This window comes from Stegostoma tigrinum, chromosome 16, assembly GCF_030684315.1.
Source record: "Stegostoma tigrinum isolate sSteTig4 chromosome 16, sSteTig4.hap1, whole genome shotgun sequence".
Lineage (NCBI taxonomy): Eukaryota > Metazoa > Chordata > Chondrichthyes > Orectolobiformes > Stegostomatidae > Stegostoma > Stegostoma tigrinum.
Window position 1 is genome coordinate 17,729,706 of NC_081369.1, and position 22,983 is coordinate 17,752,688.

General features: G+C 38.7%; 1 protein-coding gene and 1 pseudogene across 1 annotated transcript in view; one reads left to right on the top strand and one right to left on the bottom strand.

Annotated features, from left to right (window-relative positions):
* atp6v0d1 (ATPase H+ transporting V0 subunit d1) overlaps window positions 1-22,983 on the bottom strand; it is a 41,241-nt gene that overhangs the window by 10,791 nt on the left and 7,467 nt on the right. The gene's annotated exons all lie outside the window — the stretch shown is intronic.
* Window positions 9,941-10,353, top strand: LOC125459894 (large ribosomal subunit protein eL28-like; annotated as a pseudogene).

The window sequence follows — 22,983 nt, forward strand, 5'->3', positions numbered from 1 at the left end:
CACATAAAATTAACTGTTAAATATTCTATGAGACATTGCTTCTTCATCCCTGCAAAATAAAGATCACCACTAAACAAGGAGTGGAAAATAAACTGCAGGCCAGAAGTTGAATACGCTTTCATATTTTCTTCCTGTAGTCTTTGCTATATGCAGTTTTATGGCAGTGATCACCTCAAATACAATAGTTTTTCCCACTTTTGGCCATTGAACTGAGGCATATTAACATGGGGAAAACAGAACATCACATAACTGGTATCCACTTCAGCAAGTATCTGCAACTCTTGTCAATAGATTTCTTAAATCAGCCTTAGATCATAGCAGATACAAAATCCAACTTTTCTCAAAGGTTACAAATTAAGTTAGTTGCCTTCTGCTGTGTCATATGTTGTGGATTTCAAGCCAATACTGAATTAAAAAATAGATTTGGGCAATCATTCACAGGCTATGGGTCACCACCAGAAAGGCCAGCATTTTTTTTCCTAACCCATTGTTAGCCTCAAAGATGAAGAGTCTTCTTTCTAACCACCACAGTCCCATGTAGCAAAACCATTCCTGTAGTAGTGTTTGGTAGGAAGTTCAATGAATAAAATGACAACATATTTCAAAAACAGCATGACGAGACACTCGGGAGTTAACTTCCCTTATTCTTTAGGATCAGAGGTTGAGTGTTTAAAAGTTACTATCAAAGCAGCTCAAAAGAATTGCTTCAATGTAGCTTGCAAATGCTATATACAGCAATCTATTCAAGAGAGACTATTAACCAGTTCAGATTTTCTATCCAGTACTCTGGGCAGAATTCAGATCCAAGGAATGTAAATGCATAGGATTACATGTGGCACACAGCACAGAAAAAGGACATTCAGCTCAAACAATCCATATACGTGATCATGCTTCACTCATTTTTCCCACATAAATTTATCATAAATATCTATTCCTTTCTGTTTTATATACCAGTGCTATACCTAACCAAGCTTTAACACAGGTTGAGCATATCGCCCTCGTTTAGCAATTCTCACTAAAAATCCAAAGTCATCAGACAACAACGTGAAGAATGGGCCCAAATAAGTGTACTAATATCATAATTTAAATGTGGTACATTGCAAACAAATTGCAGCATATATATTGCTAACCCACGGTAGACCATATACATTTTCTTCCTTGGGCAGTTTTACAAGTTCAACTAACAACTGAACATTGAAAAACCTAGGAAATTGTCATCTGGTATACATGCAAAATCCAAACAAAATAAATTAATTTTTAAATTTAAGATATAGTATTGCAGCCATGGCATAAACATTTCAGAAATGTTGCCTAAAACTCTGGGAACACAGGTAGCTGAGGAAGTCAACATAGGAGGAGTACGCTCATTCAGACCTTCAAGCCTGTCCTGCTATTCGATGACGTCATGGCTGATCTGTGGCCTAGCTCTATACTGGGCTTTTCACATCATTTAATACCTTTGCTTAACAAATATGTAAAAATCAACACCTGATCCAGCATCCATTGCCATTTGTGGAATGGAGTTCCAAATATCTACCACCATTGTGTGTAGAGGTGTATCCTAACAAACACAAAGTTAGCACACCAGTGCTGCAGGTATTCAAGGCGGCTAACTGAATCAAAAACAGAAGTTGCTGAAAAAGCTCAGCACATCTGGCAGCATGTGAAGAGGACTCACATTTATCATTTCAGGTCTGGTGACCCTTCCATTCTAAGGAATGGTCACCGAACCCAAAATGTTAACACTGACAGAACTCAGCTTTTCCAGCAACTTGTAATTGTTTCTGATTTACAGCATCCTCAATTCTTTCAGCTTTTATTAAAGCAAATGGAATGTTGGTTCTCACTTCAAGGGAGTGGATGTCTACAGTAAGGAAGTCTTACAGCAAGGTGCTCATGAGATCACATCTGGAAATCAAGAATAGTTCTGGTCCCCTTATTTAAAGAACGATGTCATTCATCGGAGGCAGTTCAGAGAAGGTTCACTAGATGATACTCGGTACGCAGCGACTGTCTTTGAGCAGAGGCTAAACAGATTGGGACTCTACTCACTGGAATTTCCAAGAATAAGACTTGATCTTACTGAAGCATATAGGACTCTTAAGGGGCCTGACAGGGTAAATGGTGACAGGATGTTTCCCTTCATGGGACAGTCTAGGCCTAAAGGGTATGACTCTGCATGTGCAGATGCAGGATGACTCTGCATCTTTGTACTGCTTTTGTACAAAATGATCTTCTAAATATATTCTTGCAATTAAGTCACATACAAATGTGAATGCATGACATCTTTTGTAACATTAACTTTTCAACATTTGACTAGGGTCAGGAGTTGCAACAGCAAAACTTAAAATTGGGTACTGTGTGGCTTTGGTAACTTCAGACTTTTAACTTTTAATGTAATTCATTCACCAAGTAGAACAGAGCTTTGAGCATAGAGCAATATGTTGCTCGTTACTGGTGACTGGACTTATACAAAACAGCTTTCACATGAAATGAGGGGCTGCTGTGAGGGGAAAAACACATTTGATGGTTAGTACAGAACTAATCATTCACCCAGTTAACTTCAACAGTACAAGTACTTTAACTTCCTCACAGGAAACTGGGCCAGCAATGTCTTCAAGTAAGCAACCCCACTGAGGTTAAAAAGAATGCTTTAAAGTAGTGCTGATGGCAAACTTTATAAGATGCGGCACTCCATTTTCAAACCAAATTTGATGATATAATAGAGAACATATTTGCAAGCACTAAATCAGGGTGACAACCCACTTTTGCCAGTATTTCGGTTCCGCTGCACTTTAAGTTCACGGATAATCCTGTGGCTAATTTCAGACAATCGACTGTCATTGAAACCTTGATCAAACTTTGTGTCATATTTTACTTTCATGTACATTTTAGTTACCAGATTCACAGGGAAGTATCCATGCTTTGCAGCGAAGGTCCACAAAGTAGGCCAACAAGGACTATTTTAATGAAACGTTCTAAAACTCACTTCAGACTTGAGAACCATAAACAGGGAACTAACAGGTGATGTGGAATACATTTAGTCAAATCACAAATGCAGGAGGGGAGGTAGGTAAACTGAGATCTGTCAATCATTGCTGCCACAGTACAACGCAAGTCAACAGTGAAGGTTATAGATTGAAAAAAAGCATAGCAACAGAAGAGTTCACAAGACAGTATTACTGGGGATCTGCTGCTTCTCATAGAAGCTGTTCACATCATCTCTGCAATGTTTTTATCTTCCTCTTGCCTCTTCTGCATCTTATCCTCACCTTTAGTCTTTCCACATTTGTCTGATTGTATTTAAAAGTATATTTGAATGTTTTTCAGTTTAAAGTGTGCAATGCACATAACTTGTTGATATCTCGGACTTGTTCATATTCATACAGCTATTAAAATTGACAAAAGTATTTTACAAAAGAATTGCAACTTACAGTATACTGTGAAGCATGGACAGAGGGAACGTGAAGACGTTTCCATTGGTTGGACAGACTCAAAACCAAAGGGCACAGCCTCAGAATGAAGCAACAGCCTTTTCAACTGATTTATTTATTTACTGTCATGTGTACTGAAATACAATGAAATGCTCTGTTTATATGAGCATTACAGGTAGATCACAGTAAGCAAAGGATGTACAGATCAAAGACTTAGAGGCATACAGGTTACAATGCACAGGGCATGTGCTAGACAATATCAATGTTAGCAAGATCAATATTATTTAAGGCTAGACAATCCATTCGTCAGTCTAATTATAGCAGGGAAGAAGCTGTTCTTGAACCTGCTGGAGCATGTGTTCAAGCTTCTGCATCTTCTGCCTGATAGGAGAGCATTGCCAGGGTGAAACGCATCTTTGATGATGTTGGCAGCCTTTTCACGGCCGTATAAATGGAGTCCCTGGATGGAAGGTTGGCTTCTGTGATGGTCTGGGCTATGCACACCACCTTCTGTAGTTTCTTACAGTTCTGGACAGAACAGTTGCCACACCAGGCCGTTATGCATCCGGACAGTATGCTTTCAATGGTGCATCTGTAGAAATTGATAAGGGACGTTATGAACATGCCAAATTTCCTGAGCTGCCTGGGGAAGAGTTGCTGTTGTGCCTTTGTTGTCACATCCTCGTGGGAAGTCCAGGACAGGTTATCAGTTATTGTCACTCTGAGAAACTTTATGTTCTTCACCCTGTCAACTTCAGTACCATTGACGTAGATGGCGGCATGTTCTCCTCCTTTTCTTCCTGAAGGAAATGGTCAGCTCTCTAGTTTTGCTGATGTTGACAGATCATTTTCATCACACCACATCACCAAGTCCTCAATCTCCCTTCTGTAGTTTGGCTTATCGTTGTTAAATAGCCATCCTACTATGGTGGTGTTGTCAGCAAACCTGTAGGTGTCATTCACTTAGAATTTGGCAACAGTTGTAGGAGTACAAAGAGTACAGTAGGGGGCTGAGGATGCATCCTTGGGGGGGGGGGTCTCCACTGTTGAGTGTTATTGTGGAGGAGGTGCAGTAACCTGTTCTCACTGATTGTGGTCTGTGGGTCAGAAAGCCAAGAATCCAGTTGCAGAGGGTGGAGCTGAGACCAAGGTCATGTAGTTTTGAGATCAGTCCAAGGGGATAATGGTGTTGAAAGTGGAGCTGTAGTCAATGAGCAGGAGTCTGACATAGGTGTCCTTGCTGTCCAGATGTTCCAGGGTTGAGTGAAGGACTAGGGATAAGGCATCCACTGGGGACCTGTTATGTCTGTAGACAAATAGTAGGGGATTGAGGCAGGCTGGGGAGGCTTGAGTTGACGTGGAGCCAGTTGGTCTGCACAGGATCCAAATACTCAGCTGGGGATACCATCCGGACCCATGGCTTTCCTCAGGTTGACTCCCAGGAAGATCAATCTGATGTCTGATGTAGTGACAGAGGGAACAGGTGCATCTGGGGTTGGCAGCACAGGTATGATCTTGCCACTAGCATTCCACTCAAACCAAACACAGAAAACATTCAGCACGTCGAGGAGGGATGTGTCTTTGTCCACCATCTTGCGCTGTTTCACTTTATATCCAACGAGGTTCAGGCCTTGCCATAGGCGGTGGGTGTCTGTTTGGTAGGTTTAGGCCTCTAATTTGGTCTGGTACTACTACTTGGCATCCCCGATAGCTTTGAGAAGGTCATATCTAGACTTTCTGTATTGGTCCGGGTCACCCAACTGAATGCTGCGAGTCTGGTCTTCAGTGGGGAGTGGCCGTCCTGGTTCATCTGAGGAATTTCTTTAGTCATTGAGCACATTTAAGACAGAGATAAATAGGCTGTTGACTGGTAAGGGGAACAAGGGTATGTATGGGGAGCAGACAGAAGGAACGTAGTTGAGAAATACATCAGCCTTGATCGAATGGCAGAGCAGACTCAATTGGCCGAATGACCTAATTCTGCACCTGTCTCTTACAGTCTGATGGAATTAAGGACAAGTCTTTAAATATTGCAACTACAGCAGAAATCACAACCTTAGAAAGGTAAAAGGCATTAGAAGAGGAGAAACGTGAATTAAAACATAGGCCTTTTTAATGTGTACTCTAGTACTAGAACCCCTTTCGATTTTTGCAACCAGAAATATTGCACTTCAGCTAAACCTGTGTAGGTCACCAAAAACTCTCCCTCTCTTACAGTAATTTCTCTGAAGCTTAGAGCAGTGCTGTGTTGGAGCCTCATGAATAAAATACAAATATTTAAAGCTCAAGTCAATTTGTCTTCATTCCAAAGATCTATCAATCATTTAGAAAGTTTACTTGGATAATATGTCAATTTATTAGTTTTACATTCTAAATTTACAACTGACCCACAGAATCTAGAAACAATCTGGTCCAAAGGCTAACAAAGGGGTTTTTTTTAAAAAAACAGCTTTCCAAACATCTGGATACCATTTTCAATTAGAAAAGCATATATTTCCTTCAGAGGCTCTCAGTTTGGTTTCTGTCACGCACTTGACAGAAGAATATTAAACATTGAGAACAGAGTGTTCTTAAACACTTGACTAAGTGCTGTATTTGTAGGATTTAATTTTGCCATTTCCCTGGAGAATCAGACAAGTAGAATTAGTCATAAAAAATGCACTGCAATATATGAGCTTTAAAAGTCCCAAAATAAAGCTAAAAAATTTAAAAATTACATATGGAGCAAACTAAATTACTGTTTTCATTTTATAATTGTCATTGGTCCTTTTGAAATATAGACTGGATCACAAATCATTTAACTATTGACAAGCAACTTTCTGTTAAGAAGGGAAGACCCAGTAGCAAATCAGGTTTAGCATACAGGTCAAAAAACATTTTTTTTTGGAGATATTCTGGCAAGAAATGCCACTGAAATCTAATGAGATCAATTTATTTTGTTGTACCTTAAATTCACCCTTAGTCACAAGGTAAGATATTATAAAAATAAACCTAATTTTGCAATTATTCACACTGTTCTTGATCACCAATCTCTCAAAACACTTTTATAGAGTTGGGGCAGCCACAACAAGCTTCTACAAATGCCAATGTGATAATGACCAGTTTTGATTTTACATTGACTGAGGGGTAAATACTGGCCAGGTCATTGGGGATAATTTCCGTTATTCTTTCTAGCAGAATGATGAGCCTGTCTTCTGCAAGACGATATCTCTGACATTGCAGCACATTGGCAGTAGCACAGCTGATGGTCAAGCCTTGACTTTAGTGCTCAAGTCCAGGAGTGGGAATTGAACTTTGAACCTTGTGACAGAGTTGATTGCTACTAGACGAACCATAGCTGACAAACTATTTTGAAATTCAGACTTAGTGCTGGACAGTGGATGCTCAGATAGGGCAACAATAGAATCGACCACTGTAGCAAATGCAATTACAGTCCTTCTGTTGAGCTGAAATGAGAAATTTTAAAAAAGATTAAATTTTCTCAACTGAGATTTGCTGCCTGTGCATATTACTTCGATACCGCAAAGTTGTTGGGCACAAATGCACAAAAATGCCCAAAGCAGCAAAGTGTGTAAAAATATATTTGGAAGCATTCTTAACTGCTTATTAGAGTGCAGAATTCTTTAACTTTTTAAATGGACACTGGGGTGCAAGAGTGGAATAGAGGAAGATGCTCATGAATACATCTACACTTTTTCAACATAGGTATTCCATCCCTAATTCACTGCTTTCAAGTTTTATCATTATCAGAATTATCAACCAAGCAGTTTATAGCCATGATCTCCTTTTTCTTGTGAGAAATTTCGAGCCAAATTCACAGTTGATCCAGATCAACTGTTTAATGGCTTTAAGAAATGTGAATACTAGATACAATTTATCTTCAAACAATTTATACACGCCTGTACTGAGGGGACAGTACTAACTGACCAATCGATACCCAAGTACGAATGCTGATTTTTCCCCACTCAATTTGTATTCGTGCAGAATGTCCTGACAAGTACAAGATGAAAGGCTTTGATAAAGTGTTTTTTCAGAATTTAGGTTCTGTACTACCAAAGGGTTCATCGAAATAGTTAAGAATGCATTACAGAGAAATACTAATTCAATCAGCTGAGTTTGGCGTCATAAATGGCAAGCGATGCAACAATAAAAACAAAGTGCCTGAAAAACACAAGGGTCACATTGGACTTGAAACGTTAACTCGATGTCTCTCCACCGGTACTGAACTGCTGGATTTTTAAAACGCTTTCTATTTTTATTTATGATCTCTAACCCTTGCAGTATCTTGCTTTTATTAAGCAAATGCTGACAGATTACTTTTTTGTTCATTTTGGCATAACCAAATTCCACATACTCTGTAAATGCTGGCTGAGTCCATGTACATGAAAATGTGTATCATCAGCCAATAATCCTGCACACTTAGCAACATGCAACGAGATACTTACCCTATGACTGGTTACCTTCAGAATTCAGATGCAACACTATAACTAATTACGTAACATTTTTATTGCAGGATAAATCGGAACAGAGAGGGCAAAACATGGATAGAAAACTTTCACATCTTCAGAATGCCCCAAAATATTTGGAAACAATTAAGAAACAATTTTGATATTAGTAATTTTTGTAGAAAAAATACCCAATTTGCAAAGGTTCCACAAACAGTAACCTGTTAATGAATAGATATTCTATTTTAGTTTAGTGATAATTGTTGGATAAATATGGCTGCAATGCAAGAAAATGCCTTTTCTTTTTTCAAAAGCACCACCTTAACTTTTACATCAAGTCGAGGGGTTCCTGTGGCACAAAGACAGCTTCCTTATCTCTCAGCCAGAATCTGTCCCAGAGGTGTGCTGTAACATGTATACACAAGCTGATTAAAATATACACACTCATGTAAGATATAGCCCCTAGGTGAGTGAATTAACATGTAAATGCCTCAGTACAGCACTGATTTAGCAGCCTACATTTTGTGCACAAATTCTAGGCAGTCGAACATGAACTTAAGCTAGAACACTACCACTGAACCAACACTGACAACAGCAGAGCTATTTTTAATGCATGCTGGAAACACGCACTGGTGTACACAAACAGTTTTAGTGCCTGGAACATACAAATTACTGGTGATCTATAAAGTATTGACTTTATTTGTACTGAACTACAGCACTCCTGCCCTCTGGAGGAGAGATAATGTTTTCACAATGACTGGATTAGAAAAGCATGGAATTCTGTAACAGTTCAAGATGCGCACAAGCAAGCCATATTATTTTCAATGCAGCTACAATGCTGCTTCCCAGATTTTAAAATAAATATTCTACAAAGCAATATTACATTTGACATGTTATAAATAGTTTAAATGGTTCTACTAGGATTCTTAGTAAGTTAGAAAATGACTGCATCCATCTCAAACCTCAATACGTTTGAGGTCTGAGAGTGGGCTCCAATTCATTACTGAGTTCTGCAGTCATTACCTTTACATAAGTGCGTAGCCTTCGCAAATTGTCTGGGACAAAACATCAGCCCAAACAGTACAGACTGCAGGTGGAACGGTAGCCAGAAAATCTGAAATATCATCCTGCTGTCATTCTAACATATTTGTCCTAGGCCTGAAGTGTCCCAGCAAAACTTAATACAAGATACAAGAAAAGCATCTAATTTTTCACTTAGGCGCTTTACAGCCTTCAGGATTCATAACCAAGTCTGATAACTTCAAACCTTCTATCACACACCAAACCACATTCCACCCACCTTTGGTGAAACACTCTTTTAGCCTAAGGTTCCTATTGTTTTTTATGGTTCATTGTGGGACTTAACAGAAGTTACTGTTTTCAGCTGTGAGAACTGCATGAAGCCAGTACGCATCACCAAATCATGTTAAATTTCACAACAATGCCCAAGTTACAGAGGGATACACTATTTAGTATACAAGGACATTGCCTCTATACTCAACTAAGTCATTCACATTTATCTCAGATTTTCAGAATTCTAATATATTAGCCATAAGACTAAAACTAAGAATTGAGAGATGCATGCTTTGTTGTTCCAACCCATTTCAAACAATCTCCCCATCTTAGAAATTACAGGCCAAACAGACAAATAATTGCTTAGCAATATGTGACTTAGACATTTGATTAAAGTCAAAACATTTCAGCCTTGCACTTATCAATAATGAACCACAACAAAGTCAACTTTAGAAAAGCCATAATTTAGAGAATGACTGGACTATGGCTGGCAAATTCAAACCAGGTAGGTTGGCACTGGTTGGTCATGGTATTCCCATGGGCAATGGCAACTGGTTTACTAAATGAGTGGTTAACTCATTGTAAAAGGGTGCAATGTGCATATACACCAGCAAACATTTTATTAACTGGCACCAAGGGACCAGGAGTGCACCAGCTGATTAAATACTCCAGATAATTCAGAGGTACACAGTAAGTAAAAGAAACGTAATGCAGAGGGTATACAAATCACATGTTATACTTTATTTAAGGTGGTGGCAAGAGAGGGAGATGTCAACTTACCTTCAATTGATGATCACCCGGAACTGTTCCACTTTCCTGATTAAAAGGAATCAGCAAGTCTATAGCACCAAGTCCAACAATCTGAAATCCAAAAACTCTTTCCATTACAATCGACTTACTCACTGCAGAACTGCAAGTGTGGAGCCAGCAGCTGATGGAAAGGAGTGGTGACTGTCCTCAAAACGTGAGCAAGTCAACACAAGCCAGCAACATACCATGAAAAGACTACCTCTGACAAAAATGGCCAAGCTACTGTAAACATATTGCAACGCATGCTCTGCAAGAACGAGAACTGAAAGGAGCATCATACAGCTGCACTTCAACATGCCAGCGCCAATTTGAACAGCCAGAAGCCAGTTGTGGTCAAGAAGCAGCACACTCCAGCTACAAAGAATGCATAAACTTGTAAAAGATGGACATGGCTTATGATTAAAATAAATTAAGATTTTCAGCAAAAGAACTCTGGACATTGCGACAGATTGCAATATTTGAAGCATATAACTTTTGCTGATTTATCAAGAGTACTGGTTAAAACAAAGTTTGCTGTATTCCTTTTGTCAACCAAGAACAGGGCTGAGAGATAAACTAAATGCAACTTTAAGTACATTCAAATAAATCACTCTGCAAGCTTGACTGATGATCTTAAATTGGTCCTCCTTATGATTAATAAATGCTGTCAATAGTAGAGCCGAACACTGGATGTTCGAGTTTTGCAAGCGCACGTTGACAACTATGCAGAATGAATGAGATGTTTTGTATGATACGCTCCAGTCACTTGAATGTTTGCTATATGTACCAAATAACACACCAGCACTAAAGTTCATACCACATTACTCATGTGGTGCTGTTGGACTTGGGAGGGTTGGTGAATCTGATCATTTACCCACTTGGCTCACCAATTCCCCGCAGTTACAGGCTGCCCATGCCACAAATGAAATTTCCCTTTACGCCCTATTTTATCTAAAATAGGTCCTACCCAACATGCATTGGTTAAGATGTTGCTGGAACCAGTTTTGAACCTGACACATACACCAGAGGATTACTTCACTTTCAAAGACCATATAAAACATGCAGAACAACAGCAATATCATGTCCATGTGCCCTTTGGATATTGCAAGCCTATTCACTAACATATCTCTCAAGGAGAAGCCACGGACATTTGCTCCAGGTCACTATATCATAGCTGTCTGCATGTACTACTGGAGTCTGAATCTGTTCTCATTCAAACCACATGGTTGAGCTCACTTTCAACTACACCATATATGCCCAAATAGATGAGGTGCTGTGCAAACTCCTCTAGGCCCAGCTTACATTGTCAGGTGCCATGAGAAACTGGACTTCAATGGAATGATCACTAACTTCCTTTCCCTTGTAATCTTTCAACATATAGACATGTTTGCTGTACTGGAATCTGCAGAGAATTTCCTTAAATGCCCTAGTAAACCCAGCCTACACTCAAATTCCCTTTCAATTTAGGGTGAAATGACAGCACACCAAAATTCACCTAATTCTGCAAACGTCTTTAATGTAAGATCCAAAATATGGATCAGAGATTAAAGCAAGGTTGTGATAGCCTGAAACTACATGCAATCTATCTTGCTGTAGCTTTTCACCTCAGATCAACTGCCCTCTGATATCAACATTAACTATCAAGATGGAAAACTCCAACCTCAGTCTCCTCTATGCCAAAACTAAACTGACCACTACTGGTATACATGGTTTACAGTGTGAAGATAAGTGGTCATTTTTCAAACTGCACCAGGTTTTTCAGCCAAAATAAAACTCATTAACCCAAATCCAGTCAGTACAACATTCCACTTGCTATTTGTGTTGAAGCAAGCATAATTATTTCCCCATACCATACCTACAGGCTGTCTCAAAATGTTCCAGTTGATGAGATGAACACTATCAGCTTTGGAAGCTCAACCTTCTACAAACTGCTGCAGCAAGACCTAGTATACAAAGCAGTGAATGAATGACTTTGTCATCACATGTATTTTACAGTGATTAAAACCAGTAAAATACAGTGAAAACCTTTTCCATTGTCACCATAATCCAGCACCATTTTGAATAGTTTTAAGAACAAGTTAAAAAAAAAGATACAGCTTAAAGAGAGCCCAGCAGCCTTAGCCAGCTCAATGGTGGCTGTGCCATCAACTCTCTTGCACTGCCTCGCCACCACGCACATCAGATCCAACCAAGAAAGTTGCCTTTATCAGGCACCATCTTTCGCTGATTGTCTTCTGACACTTCCTTGCCGTCACTTGTGCTAGACTTGCTGATAGAGTTGCAATTTTCACTGGCACACAAGTTCTTGAGGCATCACAATGCAAATTACTGGAGGAGCTTGTTTACCAATTGCTCAGGATGCTGCCGACTTGCCCATCAGCCTGCATAATGCTTTCAGTCACAAAGTCTTAATGAGGCAGAACAGTAATAAAGTAGGAAAGGAAAAGAAAAACAAATATGCCAATCCTGCACTCCGGATCCCATTACCTGGAGGGACACCCATCGATTAAGAACTGGCTTGCGTAGTCACAAATACAAATGGCAGAAACCCACAACTGAGTCGAAGTCATACAGATGCTATGTGTATGCTACGTGCATGACATGAAAATACATCTGCAAATCAAGGCAAAGCAGAAGGTGGACAGTGCGAGACACTGAACATTACAGGTTTAGACCCCGAATCCTTACTGTATTTCTAACAATTTAGGGAAATTTACTCCATCTTAACTTTGTTTTCAAAGCTACAGGAGAACAGGTAAATGTAATAAAACATAGGTGTTTCAATGCAATCTTGAGTTATAAGACAAACTTAACTGCAAAATATAATGATTTATCAATTTTAAAAGAAAGAAGTAGAGATAAATAGCTTGATTATTAAATAGAACAAAGATCCACAGCAAAGATTTTTTTCTCTTTTTCCACTTCTTATGCCAAACTATGCTGATGCAAAATAACAATTATTCCTGTTGAGCAATTCTTACTGTTCCAAAGAAATGACTGACCCCCGTGAAATTGGCTATTGTACTGCAGAGTTCACTGTGCAATCAACCTGAAGTACAAAGGACTGGGTAATCAAACATGAATTTTTAAACAGTCAAGACAACGCTGTATGCAGAACTGAACTGCATCTTGTTTGTATTATGATAAACTCTCATGACAGCAATCATGACAGGAATGGCCATCACACTCTCCAGGATGGAGATTAAACCTTGTCTTCACAATGCAGATGCCCTCAGTTAAGTTGTGAAGCACTCCCAGGATAAATGGGGTTGACTTCAAAAGGAATCTGGACATTCAAGATTGGGTGTCCATTGGATGCTATGACAATCAGCAGAATTGTATTTAGCCACAACCTGCAATATCACAGTCCAGCATATCCCCCACATTACTGTTACTATAAAGCTGAGAGATAAGGGAGGGTGTAGGAGGTAATGCCAGCAGCATCATCAGGCATACCTACGAGTTTGACATCTCATTTTTAAAGATACAGCACTGAACCCCTTCTGTGCCAAACAGGGGAAGCAGCATACAATTGACAGGGCTAAATGATTCCATAACCAATTGATCAGACCCAAGCTCTGTAGTTCTACTGCATTCAGTTGTTTTGTTGTCCTCCACCATTCACAACTAACACAAGGCAAGGTTCCACAAATATTCTGAATCTCAACAATGGGACAGCCCAATACATCAGCATAAAAGACAAGCCTGAAATATTTGCATCTTCAGTCAAAAGTCCCAAGTTAATGATCTGTCTTGACCTCGTCCTGAGGTCCCTAGTATCACAGATGCCAGTCTTCAGCCAATTCATGTGATAGCAAGACAGCTGAAGGCACGGATACTGCTAAGGTGATTGGCCCAACAACTTCTGGCAATAACTCACCAAGGCTCCTTCAACAGCACTATACAAACCCGCAGTCACTACTACCTAGAAGAACAAGGGTAGCAGATGCATGAAAAGAAAACCAATTGCAAGCTCCCGTCCAAGGGGCACACCATCCTAACTTGGAGCTCACTATCAAACTAGTTCAAAATCCTGGGAATTCCCCAACAGCATTGTGGACGCTCCTATACACCAAGGACCGCAGCAGTTCAAGATGAAAGTTCAGTACCATCTTGTTCAGGATCAAGTTAAGGATGGGTCATAAATGTTGGCCTAGCTAGCAACATTTACAACCCATGAATGAATTCAAAATTAATACAGATGCATGGTAAAACTCACTATGTAAAATTAGAAATCTTGTAAAACGTGCAAATATATAGTAGTAGTAGTAAAGTGGGGGATATGCTGGGCCATGACATTGCAGGTTGTGGCTAAAACAAAAAAAAAAGTTACACTAAATTACTCCTGCCTGAAGGTTTAATCATCTACTACATCATAAAAACAAAAAGAAAAAAAGTTACAACTTTCAGAATGTAGGTAATGAGAAGAATGATGAGTGACATTTACACTGAGTCAAAGGATGATCTGCATACGATACAATTCCTCCACTTCCAAACACAGTAAACTGGCCCATAAACTGTAAAAGTCTATTAAGATTAGGGATGGGCTGTTTGGGAATGAGAAAGGGTAATAACACAGACTTAGTTGAGGTACCAAGTAAGTACTTAGCACCTGTCTTTATCAAGAAAGATCCTGTGATCCCACATGGGGAGGCAATGGCCAAGTGGTATTATCACTGGACTGATAAACCCTGAGTGACTCAGGTAATGTTCTGGGGACCTGGGATTGAATCACACCAAGGCAGTATCTGAATTCAAAAAATATCTGGAATAAAGAGTCTAACGATGACCATTAGACAGTGTTTGCAGCCAAATTTTAGAAACTTTCCTACCCTTTGTTTCTCCATTGAAAGATTAGATTAGATTCCCTAGTGTGGAAACAGGCCCTTTGGCCCAAGAAGTCCACACAGCCCCTTGAATCATCCCACCCAGACACATTCCCCTATAACCCACACACCCCTGAACACTACAGGCAGTTTAGCATGGCCGATCCACCTAACCTGCACATCTTTGGACTGTGGGAGGAAACCCACGCAGACATGGGGAGAATGTGCAAACTCCACACAGGCAGTCGCGCAAGGCTGGATTCGAACCCTGGTCCCTAGTAATGTGAGGCTGCAGTGCTAACCACTGAGCCACCGTGCCGCCCCTAAAGATCTGCCTGATTTTCCCCCTTCACAGAGTCCAAAAATTTTAGACTCATCAGTTAGGGGGAACAGTTTCTTCCAACACACAAGATTTTAAATGAAACAGGGTAAAACTCTAACCAAAAACACCCCTTTGCCTTCCAAATCCCAAGAATTTCTGGGTTGCACAACCTCTCCTCCCACTTTAGTTCAAAGACAAGATGTGATTCTTGTTATAAATAGCAGTCCCTTTTAAACATGCAACAGCTGTCAGCCTTGACAATGAGTAAACAATGTTGCGATAAATTCCTTTAAAAACATCAGAAATCGGAATGCGTTATTAGGTTAGTAAGCATTCCTGAGAATTTCCCATTCAATCAAGTGTGCTGAATTAAAGGCAAGAAAACTTGCATAATTCTGGAAAGCTTTTCAAAATTAATCTGGCAGCATATATTTTCAGCTTGGTAATATTTAAACAGTGAGAAACTCCTATAATACTCATTTAGCCACAACTTTGCATTGGATGGGGTCTGAAAGCCATTTGTGTATTAACTAAAAGGCACTCTACAACAGTAGAGGATCCAACACATCACTGTAGCATTAGAACACAAGAAATAAGAGGAGCAAATCATCCTGTTCCATCATTCAATAAGATCATAGCTGATCTTTGACCTCAATATTACTTGCCTAGTCAAATCCATACCTCAATTGGCTAAGTGCAAGAAATTCTCTTATTCAAATATATTATGGACCAGACCGAACACCAGCAAATGTGTCAAGGACGTAAACTAGACCCTAACTTTTGTCCTATTTAAATACTATTTAGTCACTTGCTATAATAAAGTTTTAAAACATGAAGTCTCGATAGGTATCATTTAGTTACGAACAAAAGCTCATTTCTCTTCAAGATATCAGTTGCTACAGAGGTCATAACCACACACTCCTATTTTGGTCACCTCTCAAAATATCTTATTCATAGAATCCCTACGGTGTGGAAGCAGACCATTTGGCCCATCAAGTCTACACCAACCCAGGACAATCCGCTATCCTATTCCTGTAACCCTTCATTTCTCATGGCTAATCCACCTACCCTAGTATCTGACTGGTGTCCAGGCACATAATCAGAAATCTCCTACTCTTTACAAAACCATGCTAGTTCTCTGATCAGTTGAATGGTTAAGGTTACAGTAAATCCATTCTTGATTATAGACTAGCAATTTCCCATGAGAGATGAAGTCACCTAGTTTAAAATTGTAAGGTTGCACCCTCATGCTCTTTAAATGCAACATTCTAGCCTAAAGGAATGGTTATCAATTGAGAGAACCTTCAGCAAGTATAGTTAAGGCATCTGCAATAATCTCATTCATTTCCTGGGAACTTGCCACTCTTTTAGAATTTTTTTTTCATTAATGTTACTTTGACATTAATTTCCTAAATGTTTGCTATGTTTTCTTTCTCTACTGTAAATGTTGACTAAAGCAACAATTTAACATTGCCGATGCAATCTTGCTTCACTTGTCAATAAACAACCCTATTACTTTTCACAGCATCTACATGACTCCCGATTATTGTCTTCATCCCAATATTATTGTAATATTGGTTTTGATATTCCTTGCAAGTAGCTCTTACTCTTAGCTATTCTTTACATCTTTCCCATGCACGAAAATGCACAAAACAATAGTGCAGATCTTTTTTATTTTTCACGTTTTACATAGGCTATTATTTAATTATTTATCTCAATATAATAACAAAGAAAATCCTAAGAATCAGAAACCAGGAAAATTCTGGCAAACAGTAGATATAGCCAAATTAGGATAGAATTTGAAAAATATGAGGTGGAGACCACTTTACAAAACTTAGTACAAACAGAACAAGGGTTAATGGTCAAAAATATAGCTGTGCTTAGCTTGCAAACATATTTTAAAAGGTTGAAAAGGACTTGTATATATGATCCATACATTTTCAAAGAGGATCTCACAGCCATAAAATTGGATTCAAATAGTTGATCCTGGATGAGTGGAGCATACAGTGGATGGAAGGTCATTATTTATGAGAAAGGAAAAGAAAAATCAAGGAGACTAAAGGATTTAAGTTGGTGAAATCAAGTTCAGGCCTATGGCTGAAAAATGCCTGAAAAGCAAACAAGACAGATACCAAAATGTGTATTTAGTTTTGCTTAAGCAATACAAAAGGGGAAAAAGTACCCGGAGTGAGACTGGGAGATAACAGTTGAAGTGACAACCCACGGACACATCAGCAGATAGGAGAATGGGAGATATCTGAAAAAGTGGTCAATCTATACTTAGTCTCCTGAAAACTGAAATATCATGCTTACCATGACAAATATACTGCCCCAACCTCAGGTTTCTGTCCATATGGCTGTACAGAGTATCTAAGCAACCAAATTAACACTTATGCAAGGTTCATTCATTTTACAAAAACTTCAAAGTCGTGAATGCAATTTTCCAGGATGTCATTCAAGATTATGGAATACATCCTGCGCTTCAGTTAAGTCAACATTAACAATGCAAATCAAATCAAGCCAGGTGACCTGGCGAAGCAGCAGCACTCCAACCTTCTGATTGCAAATAAACCCATTTAACTATAACCTTACGTTGTGAGACGTCTGACTTTGTCCACCCCAATCCAACACCAGCACCGCCACATCAAATTAAACCAGTTATGGGTCTGCATACCTCCACAGCTTTGATTAAACTCAACATCAGACAGTCAAAATTTGCGCTCTACAAGAAGCAACATGAACTGAAATATAACAAATTGAGATTACTTCTGTTTTTGAAGTTTTTGATCATGTCTTCTACAAAATCAACTGGACAGACTATTCATCAAAACATATATGTAATACCCTACAGCAAATTCATCAAAACCCAGTAAAGAGGGATAAGTTAATGCTGCATGAAAGTACTAGTTTTCTGCATTCAACTCATTTTTAGATAATGACTCCTCCGTTCTTAAATCTTCAATTATTTCTTTAGAGTAAATCATTATTCAAATTGCTTGGAAACATTTATTGATGACCTCAGGAAAAAAATGATAGTGTTGAAAAAACATTACTAACATGATTTCAAGTTGCATCAGTATAACAATGAAGCCAGAAATGCACTGACTTTAATTGCAGACACATTCATCCAACCACTTAATGGAATTAATCAGTAACTCCTCTTGGATGAGATTCTCAGCATTTGATGTTCAACCTAAATGCATGTAAAATGCAAAAACAAAATGCAGAAAAGGAAATTAATTATAACCTTAAGCATGCTAACAAAAAGAATTGAAAACAATTGGCAAATAATTCATATGTAAATACAGATTGATAAATTGCAAACCTAAGAATCCTGACAATGGAAGCCATGCACAACCAAGAGATAATTTTTCATATCCCAGAAGTTAAACATTTAAATCATATTGCACTATATTGTACAGTTTGTCCTGCTCAGTTCAGTTTTTTTTAAAAGGAGTTGGTATAGTACATCAAAACACTGAATATTTAAACAGCCAATTCCTCAACAATCCATGTAGAGAAAACACAGAAGACTGCAACTTTCCTCTTAAAAGTCCCTACATAGAAAGAGAAAAAGACATACATTTATTGCCTTTCATGGCCCCAAAGCACCAACAGTTTTGAAGTATAGTCTTTGTTAAAAAACAGAAAAACCTTAACCTTGCTGTCTGTGGTATATATACATGATTAAAACTTAAACAGTTGATCAATACATTTGCAGCTTATACAAAAATTGGTGGGGTGGTAACTAGAAAGGATAGTCTAAGATTACAGGAAGATATGGACAGTCTGATCAGTGCTAAATTGAATTCAATTCAGACACTGAATTGCACTTTGGCAGGACAAACAATACAAGGGAATACACGATAAATGGCAAGACCCTGGGAAGCACCGAGAATCAGAGGATGAGGGGGACTTTGGTTCACGAGTCCACTAGACCCTTAAGCTAGCAGAATGGGTAGATAAAGTGGTTAAGGCGGCATACAGGATACCTGCAATTTTTTGCTGAGAAAGAGTTGAAGAGCAGAGAAGTTATAGTGGTACTTTACAACAACTAGACTAGCATGTAGTGTTCTGGAATTCACACTGGAATCAATACTGGAGATGGTGCAGTGGAAATTCACATAGATTTCACCAGGTGGAGTGTTTTATTTACAAAGAAAGATTGGATAGATTGGGACTACTTTCCTTGAAGCAGAGAAAACTGAGGATGGACAGGACTGAGATGCATAAAATTATGAGGGGCGTAGATAGAGTAGACAGGAACAAACTTTTCCTCTTAGTGAAAGGTCAACGACCAGATAGCATTCTGGTCACAACATTTAAGTAGTACTTAGAAGTACTCCTGCGATGCTAAGGGATACAAGACTATGGGCCAAGTGCTGGAAAATGAAATTAGAATTATTAGCTGCTTGTGCTTGTTTTGAACAGTGTAGACCTGATAGGCTGAAGAGCCTTTTTTGTGGTGAAGACCTCTACGATAACCAAGTAAAACAGATACTCATGTTAAACCTTTGCAGAATCCTTTTCAAGGAGAAACATCTTACCATCATCTATCCTGCCTATCCATTTAAGTATTTCATGTGTTTCAATGAGATCACCTCTAACTCAAACCCCAGAGAATGCAGGCCTAATGTACCCAATCTCTCTTCCAAGGACAGTGTTTCCACCATTCCCTGCACAAGTCTGGTGAACGTTCATTGCACTACACCCATTGGAATAGCTTTACTGAACAAAGAAGCAAACTCTACACTGTACTGTGCTTGGTCTAATCAAGATCCTATAAAACTGAAGTAAGACTTTACTACTAAAACACTGTCAATATTAGGGCAATAGCATGCCCTAATAGCTTAAAAAAAACTGAAAAAAAAACTGAGGATGCTGTAAATGTCCTACTTAGCCTGTTGCACCCGCACGTCAGTCTTCAGCAACTTATCGACATGGACATCTAGATCCCTTTGCACACCTACAACTTTCATCTTGTTTTGGAAACATGCTGCACATCTGCATGAACTTCCTTCTAAGTACAGGAAATACTATGAAGGACTACTTCCTAAGGCCAAGTGCTTTCTGCTCATTATTACCACACTACTCTGTCCAAACCCGGGCTGTAACAACAGGTTGATATTGGATACTAGAAAATGGCAAGTTATTATTCCAGTCAGAGAGCTTTTGCAAAAAACCAAATTAAGCTTACTGCTGGTAGCAATATCAGTTCCCATGGATTTTCCAAGAAGATTTGTCTGCCAGAACCATGCAATATTTTGTGTGTCAATACTGCATACAATACTGTTCACCCTGCTAAATAAAGGATGTTGTTAAACTGGGAAGAGTGCAAAACAGATTTACCAGGATGGTACCACAGTAAGAGGGTTTGAGTCATCAGGAGAGGCTGGATAAGTTAGGACTTCTTCCCCTCAAGCATAGAAGGCTGATGTGTTGACCCTATCGAGGTTTATAAAGCCATGAGGTACACAGATAAGGCAAATAGCCACGGTCTACAATTACAACATTTGAAAGATATTTGGACAAGTACATAGATAAGAAAGGTTTAGAGGGATAGAGACCAAATGCAGACAAATGGGACTAGTTCAATTTTAAGAAACCTGGTCAGCCTGGTTGAGTTTCGCTGAAGGGTCTATTCTGGGCTGCATGGCTATGACTTACTACCCAAATCTACACTAACCAATGCACCCCACTTGCAACATTCAACCCTGAGGGTAAGCCCTATTATCTTCTTTTGATAGTGCATGGAAATAGGTCCACTGTTGTTCCTATTTATTGTTTGTTTCTCTCGCCTGCATGTTGCTTGTTCTGGAATAAGGGTGAAGATGCCTTTTTTTAAAACCATACTTTAGACAGCATCCTTTTTTATAGGTGCATGCTCAAATTTACACCAACAAGGTAATCATCTAAGAGTCTGGCCTTATTGCACCAGGGCCAATCAATTCTTCGTCAATATGTCTTCTGACGCATCCTCAGCATTTTATTATTTGAAACACTTACTGAAAAAAAAAGCAACATTCTGAATTCTCCAGAATTTCTTAAGATCAACTATTTATTTGGTATAACATATCGTGCAAATGTCACCTTCTGGGACGCAGGCAATAAGAGGCTGACTGCACAATTTCAGTTGATTTGGATAAAACCCTGTACACCAACTGCAGAGAGGCTACTCTCTTCATCCTCCCACCAGTATCTCCAATGAGAACAATTAACTACCTTGGCAGAAAGACTCCAGAGCATTGGAGTGCAATCACCACACATCACCACACTCCCCATTAATCACATGGTCCTTTTTACCAGCTTGTACCTTCTCCCTTATCAATCTTGGTTTTGACAAAGTTTGTCTTTCACTCCTCCACATCAAACTGTACATATTAATAAATGGTATACATGATAAATGGAAACATTTTTCAAACACATTTGCTAATACAGAATTCTATGCACTTGAGGTAGCAAGAACTGCAGATGCTGGAATCAGATGATAAAGTGTGGAGCAAGAGGAATACAGCAGGCCAGACAGCATCAGAAGAATAGGAAAACTGACATTTCGGGTTGGGATCCTTCTTCAGAAAATTTTAATTTGTTTTCTGAATTCTATGCACTGTGCTGTTCATGCCAATTCACGACTTAGCACAAGACAATCAAATTAAATAACATTGTTTAAATACAATGTATACCTTTGTTCAGAACACTGTGCAATTACACAGATGTCACAATTTTAAATTTCAACATCAGATAAGATTTACAGGAACAGGAAGCAAGTAATTGAATTTGCCACAAGATTTAAGAATGGCAGATTTAAAAAATAAGATTTTAAAGTACACAATGAATATTTCAAATGCAAAACGTTTACTAAAAGGCAATTAATTCTACTCTCAGGCAACTCAAGGTTAAGATATTAAAATATTACCTATTAGTGAATTATTTATAGATAAACCCTTCAAATCAACCTTTAATTCCTGAACATTTTGTTAAAATTGATATAGCATTCTGATAGTAACATTATTGAAAGAACATTTACGTAGGAAGTGGTAAAGACACCAATGGTCAGGAGGTAACATCCATGTTATAAAGCCCTGTAACAAAGTTGCTGAAACTTTAGCTTTGCAAATTGTTCAAATAGCACTGTATTCTAAAAAATATTTTGGGACAAGAAATAGGTGTCACTTAACAGAATGATTTCGTATTACATTAAACTTTTTTTATTTCAATGTCACCCTCACTTCATTAGTTACTCAGATTTACAGAGGCAAATTAACTATTCAATATTTCTACCATTTTAGTGACAGAAAGGATGCCATGGAGAGATAAGGACAGAATTCATTTGTTGGAGTCGTCATTAATCTACAAACTAAAAAGAAAGCCAATGGGGAGTAAATTTGTAGTGGAAAATCTCACCGCTGCGGGTGGGGATAGTATGATGGGGCTACAATTATCCCAATAGGTTAAACAGAAATACCTTAAATAGTTTCTGAAATGTATTTAGGAAAATTTGCGACAGCTTTATATTTTTGACAATGAGAAGAGAAGAATTTCTGGCTCTAGTTCTGGTGAATGAAGACTAGTTTTATATTCCAGATTTAAGTAATTAATTCAAAATTTCCCAGTGGTGAGATTGGAACCCACAATCAGAATTATTTTGACATTTGCGGATTGCTGGTCCAGTAACATTAGCATTAAGCCACTGACTCCTTTGATCAATCAAAGCAGTAGAAATCAGTTGGAGAACAGAGATCACATGACCACAGGGCTTCACTTAGTTATGGATACGGGAAAAAGGAGGAATCTACAGTAAAAACACTTATGTGGAGGAAAACTAAATAAATGGGTTCAGAACATACTTGCCCTCAAACTGTAAACAAATTTTG